We start from the raw sequence: 6,882 nt of genomic DNA, 5'->3' as shown, positions 1-6,882 counted from the left end.
TGTTATTTGGTCAGTCAACACAGGAAAGGTACATGATTTCTTACACAATGTTCTAGAGTGCCTAAGAGAATTAGGAAGTGCACTCTTGTTAGGACTTTGAAAATCTCATCACTTACTGTGTCCTTATCACACTAACAGATTCTTGCAGAGTCTGGCAGTCTGCATAGGCCAAACTCTATCTGACTTGCACAGATGGAGCTGCAGAATCAGAAGCTTACAAAGCTAAATGAGAGCCCAAACTTCAAAACAAGCTTAAGGAAAGAAAATTTTGAGCAAATAATCTTCCTGTAGTTTCACACAATCTGTAAGCATTAAAATGAGTTAAAATTTATAAAAAAATGTTTATAAATTACATTCTGTTACTGTGGGATAGTTCAGTTTATAAATCACTGACACTTCCAATGGCATTGTGCCAACTGGGATAGCCTCAGTAAGAAGTCACAGATACAGGGTGAAATGTGAGAAACAGCTTTGTAAACATCCCATTTGAGTATAAAGGTAGTCTTAAATCACGAGACTCATTGTTTTTAAATCAGATGTGCATGACAGAGTCAGAGTCTGCAGTAACAACAGTTTTGAACAACTGAGTCACATCCAAGGAAAAATAAACCAAACAAAATTTGCAGCACAATCACCAAGTGTCTCAGTTTGCTACATAAAAGCATAAATAGGTGATTGCATTAACTGAACCTCTGCAATGTGTTCAGGAATAATAGCTTTAAAACAACTGATGCTGCAAAGTAAAGCACAACCAACAACACATCACTGTGAGAAGAAAAAGTATATCAGATGGTTTATCCTTCCTGGGGTTTGTGCACTTTTAGTAACCAAAAATGACACACAGTAAAAAAATTGAAGCCTCACTGAAACAACTGACAAGATTTCCATAGAATTCAACAGTGTTAAGATTTTATCCTAAAAGATTGGTTAGCTATTTGGTTTCTACACAGGTGGCAGAAAACTGTTCATTTTTTACTGCAGTTCCTTCAGTGAGCATTAAATAGGGTTCTGGGCACACCAACACCACCTGCCATCCACCAGCCTCCACACACTCCTTTGAAGCCTCTCAGCAGAACAGAAATGGACACAGGTAGGCCAAAAACTAGTATTTCCTTTCAGTTCATTGGAACAGAGGCACAAAGAGGTTCCAAGATTTGCACAAAGTCAGACAGTCAGTTGGGATTAAAGCCCAGGTGACCTGATCCCCAGGCCTGTATTCTAACAGCCTAAAAGATTAGGCTGATTTTAACACAGATTTGTGACTCTTCAGGACGTTTTTTGCATGCAAGCAGTACCCAAGCACAGAAGAGATGCACTGGGACTTGCTAGGTTCTGACTCTCAAGTAGGACTTCGTTCCAGTTCATGTGCTTAACAAGCTTTTGTCAGAGTAATTATCAAACTGCCATTGCAGACTTAAAACCATGATAAGCTTCCAGGGTTATTGTGTAATCCAATTATAATGTGAATAGGAAAGGTTTTTTCTCAAACACGTAAGCATAATTTTTCTGAGCAGTGTTGTCCTCCTAAAGTCATTTAGCAAACCAGAGTACTGGTTCCATTAAACAGTTTCCAGAAAGCCAGTTAATTCAAGTCTTCACAGTGAAGGTATAGATAAACATACCCTTACTGAAATAGGGAGATTGAAAATTTCTAGGCAGTTCAATAAAATACAACATATAAAATAAGTTTTAATGCATTTTCATCCAATACACAGGCATTTGTGAGTATCAGCTACTGAGCTATGGTTCATAGCAAAATACCAAAGCACTGAGATAGTTCTGCAAATTCTTTTCTTAGTTCCTTGGCAAGCAACAAAAAGAACTGAAAAATGTCTACGTAATTAATTTCAAACGCTTACAGAACAGAACTCTGGAAGGTCCTTTTCCTACATGAGAAACAACAGAAACCTGTTTTGTTAAGCAGCACACACAAGAGAAGCCTGCATCTAGAGTTAGAGTCCTTCTATTGCAAGGTTTATATGTATAAAACTACTTTATTCTAGTAATCAAAATGAGGCCTTTTGAGAAATCTGAGCCATTAGCCCATAATTCTAACAAAGGTGTCTGCTGTGCTGTCCTTAATTGCCAAGTTAAGATATTTTAGTGGTGAGTACATGCTTCTCTAAAACCAGGAAAAACCTCACAAATTATGTTTTAGGAGAGCAGAGGGATAGGATGGGGCAAATAGTTAAAATAGCACAGGATTAACCCCAAAATTTTTGCTCTGACACCTACCAAACATTAGGAGAAACTCTCTCCCCACAGCACCAGGCAACCCCCTGTCCTGTCCTATAAAATATTCCAATATTGCACTACACTCATCATCCCTTCATGGCAAGAACTCATTTCCCAGGCATTGCTGTAGTCCTATGTGAAATCACTGATAAATTAATAATAAAATTTTATAAAAAGCTAAGATACAAGAACTGGGAGTGATTTTCCATACTAAGGACTGGATTGATTTCCTTCTTTTTCAATGGGCAGCACTCAGGTAGGGGTAAGATTTTTATACTAGAAAAGTAGGTCTAATGCTCAATGCTTCTAGAGACCTCACTGGTGTCTCTGCTTGTTTAAAGTTCCTCCTTTGTTCATCATAAGGGAGCAAAACCTCAGAAGGTTTGAATTTATGGCACAGGTTCACCACAACTGATAAAGCTCAAACTTCATTTGACTCCACAATAACGTTTTTCGATTGTGCAGCCACCAGATATTATTTCAGAGCCCTTTTCACTACAACTCCTTCAGTTCTAGTACCTCATGAGGACAGCCAGCTGGGAACTACCAGCACTATTGTAAGGCAACTTGAATAGTGAGAGATTTGCCCAGTAATTATTACAAAAATCATTCGCACAGATTTCTTAGCATCAGAATTTGTAACAATAGCATATGAAACTACTATTTTATGTGCCATATATTATCCTACAAAAGGAGCGCAGTGATGTCTAGCTTCTAAAAAATAAGCTCTATTTTAGGCCACCAACACACTTCAGCTCAAAAAATCACCTTTTGAAAAAGGAAAAATAAGGCAGCACTACAAAGGGAATCTAACAGCCTGCCTCCAGGCTTGTGGACAGCTCTGCTCATTGATTTGCAACCAATGGTTTGGAAACTCCAGTTACTGAATGTTTACAGAGAAAAATTCCGATTATATTTTGGGCAAGCTTTTTTATCTGCTGCCTTTTAATGTGTTAATTTACTCTACTGAAAAGCCAAAGGGCCAAATTCACCCCTCTGATAAGGCTTCTATTGTAGAAGCATCACTGAATGTGCACCAAAGGCATTATTCATCTGTGGAGAGATCACTGAGTAATATTGTCAAACACTTTTGAGTTGCACATCCTTGAAGAATAGATAAAGGAATTGAAAAGAGAATGAGAAGGAACAGAACATCAGAGATGAAGAAAATTAGATAAAGGGCCAGGAAGAAACTGTTTGATGTAAACAGAGTGACAAGTTAGATTAAGAACTCTCATTAAAGCATGCAGTATTTGCCTATAAGCAATTCAGGCAAGGAATTTGTTTACAACTCTGCCAAGATCAACAGCAGATGCAAAAAAATCATCAATATTGGGACTTTAAATAATATTAAATTTACTGTATCCAAACACTCACTAGGACTATGTGAAGGAAATACACAGCTCAGGGCCATTATATTCTTTGTCACACTAAGTAAACAAGGTTATGCCCTGCTGCACATTGACATACAGGCCCAGCAGAAGTTACCAATATGAGTGTGCCACTAACTACTCCTTGGTTACTTTAGTATGCATGTCTCTGAAAATACTTACTGGTACAAAGATTTTATTACTGGTGTGGAAGAAAATCTGACTGTGAGGACAGTGACATTTCAGGTATGACTTAATGCTAAGTCAGAACCTGCTTTGACTTAACCAGGTTAGGAGAACAAAATTTAGAGAGGTGCTGGAAAATTTGTGATATCACCTTGCATGGACATGCAGTAGTGACCTTCAGCAGAAAACGTCCATCAGAATTTAGATAGATTCTAAATTAAAAGTAACTCCTTCCAGAGCAGATGGTGAAGGTCAAGGGAATCAAAAGGACCCAGTACCTTGCTCAACAACAGCAAGGAATCAGGGTTTTGGCAAAGGCCATTAGGAACAAATCCTATTCTAACCGAACCAGATTTAATGAGAGCTCCTCATTCCTTACTCCCAGGTTAACATCCCCCTCTAGTGACCTCGGTTTATAGTGTAGAGTTTTTTCCTCAGCAGCTCTTTCGCTGATATCCCCGTGTGATTCTGTCAAGATGATGTGAATTTGAGTCACCACTTCCCTCCTGGCATGCTTACAGGTTAAAGAAAAATACCTGGCTGGGAAGAACATGAAGTGAGAATGAAATTACACAATGTGCTGGCGGCAAAACTGTCTGAAGAAGCTGAACTCATTGTCTTTCCCCAGCCCCTCATTCTCACCTTTGTGCAGGAGTTCACTGCACATGAGCTTCCTTTCATGCAAGTCATAGCATTGTTATGATCTGTGTTAAAAATAGCCCTTCCTAAACCAATCTCTCTACTAAAACCAGCAGATTGTATGTTTGCACCATAAGACACTTAGTTCCTTTGACACAGTGTTGTGTACAGAGGCAGAAAACTATGTCAGGTGCCACTTTCTCAGGCTCTACAGAAAGCATATAACTGGCAAGGCACAGAAGTAAAGCCATGCAGATCCAACCATTCCCATGCTGCAGAGTTATTGAAATCCACATCACACCTTAGGACCAACAGTGAGAATTCCTGACTGGCTTTGCAGTAATCTAAACAAAAAATTCTGGTAGTCATTTGAGCTAGATTTTAAGCTTTGCTTACCTGACATGAGGTAAGCAAAGGCCTAAGGGCCTTCTCTGTTAAATCTAAACTGAGATAAGAGATGGGAATGTGAAATGCTGGGAAACCACCAGCTACAGTGAAAAACAAAGCATCCATGTACAAAGTCTAAGTATCACACTGTAGCTCATGACTTAGCACTTTGATCATTCATTGAGGGAACTCACTGCTCATTCCTCTCAAACAAAAGGTGTCTCTCAATTTTATACCATTGCATGGAAAGGCTTCATGCAAAAAGATTTGAAAAAAAAAAAAAAAGGCAGAGCATCCTGTTAATTAAAGACAATATTTCACGGGCTGAGTCCATCAACAAAACATTGTTCAAAGCTAGTAGCCATTTTTCCAGAGATTGTTTAAAAGACTGGAAAAAGTGCTGGCAAGTACTTATTTTCATCTCTTATATGACATTTTCTTGTCTCTATACTGGGAAGGAGACCTGAAGGCAAAGGTGAAGAAGGGAGTATATTTCTTTTATTAGTTACAATTATGCAGTCCAAATGGCACAACCTTAAGGAGAGCCTTATGGCCTGTCCTCTATAGTCAAAAAGGGACAAGAAACTATGAAACAAGCAGATTTGATCTCATTTTTGCATTACATCATCTTTGGTTGTGCAATGTAAGAGTAAAAAGGAGGACCTGAATACACACAGGATAAAATGCAACTTCACTCACATTTCAATGCCCTTCTGGTAGACATACACATAAACTCTATTACTTTGCATGCCATTTCAGGTAACACTGTACAGAACAATGGCAGAAAGGCCATTATTTTTAAAGGTGTTTTACAATGTGCTTTCAGTTGCAGCTCTTGGCTTTTGAGATGTTCAAGAGAGAAGATAATAGAATGGTTTGTTCTTTGCTTGTGTTTTGAAATGGTATTTGTTTATATATTCCAGATAAATCAGAAATAAAGAAACAAAAAAATTCAAACTATTTTAAGCTATTCTGTGTCCTGCCAGTGTCTCATTTGTATGCAGCATACACTAGATTTGCCTAGAAGGATTTAGCTCAGTAGCTGGCACGTTTACATCAGAGAACAACATACACAGTTTCAATTGATTTCAAGCATTCTTACAATGGGAAATAAATATGAAAAGTGGTTGTGGCTGAAAGTTTAAAAAATGCAATCAACAAATTGTAAAAGATCAAAAGGCCAGACAAATTTAATAAAATATTTCCATTTACCTTCCTCAGCTTTACACAGCCTGTTCAAAATAATAAGATTCTCTGCAGAGAGCCTCTATCCAACTGTTTATATCACTTCATACAAAATATGTGTTTGAATTACCACAGCAATATAAGGATATAAATTCCCAACACGCGACATGCCAAATCCAACATAAGTTAGGCTTTCTTGGCATCTAGATCTTTTCCTTTTCCTTTTCTGTACTCCAAATACATTTTCATTTGAAACAAATTAAAAAGCATGTAGATGTTAAAACATAATGACAGCTTAGAATGACTTGTGCAACATTGTTTTGTGCTTTCTACTTTTCCATTTCCTCCTACTGCAATTAAAATTCATCATGCCCTACTACATGTACAATAGCGATGCATCGAGTTCAGTCCCGCATAGGTTTTCAACCTTCAGACTTGGCTTTCTACTACATGAGATCCTTGCACAATCAAAAAAAAGTGCATCTTTTTTTCTGATCTTTTACACTGGATGATGTGAAGCTCTAATTAGTTGATGTAGGAATGCAACCTTGAGGTATGATTGCAGCCTCGGAATAATTCTTAAATGTAAAAAGAAACTCTTTGAGCATTCATGCCCTGTCTGGATTTAAAAAAGACACCGCTATAATGGTGCTACTAGAGCCACGGTACAGTACATCATGGCACGTATCCATAACATAACCAGGGACATGAGAGAGAACTTCTATTTACAAAAACTTGATGTCACTTCCAGAAAAATATGACAGAAAAAAAAAGGAAAATGTAATTTCCTGAATGTCCTGATTTTTTAGAAGAATCCTTTCACTTTCTCTTCAGCAATAGAGTGGTCCTCCACAACTGTATTTTCCCTGACCTTTTTAGT

General features: G+C 37.8%; 1 protein-coding gene across 1 annotated transcript in view; it reads right to left on the bottom strand.

Moving 5' to 3' along the window:
- Positions 1-6,526: 6,526 nt before the first annotated feature.
- TUB (tubby bipartite transcription factor) overlaps positions 6,527-6,882 on the bottom strand; it is a gene marked incomplete at its 5' end in the record, with an annotated part of 17,672 nt that continues 17,316 nt past the window's right edge. The window contains one exon of the mRNA XM_009078886.1: positions 6,527-6,882. This exon is cut by the window's right edge and continues 204 nt beyond it.

This window comes from Acanthisitta chloris, unplaced genomic scaffold (genome assembly GCF_000695815.1).
Source record: "Acanthisitta chloris isolate BGI_N310 unplaced genomic scaffold, ASM69581v1 scaffold14157, whole genome shotgun sequence".
Taxonomy (NCBI): domain Eukaryota; kingdom Metazoa; phylum Chordata; class Aves; order Passeriformes; family Acanthisittidae; genus Acanthisitta; species Acanthisitta chloris.
Note: the sequence above shows the minus strand (reverse complement) of the source record. Positions and strands in the feature narration are given on the sequence as shown.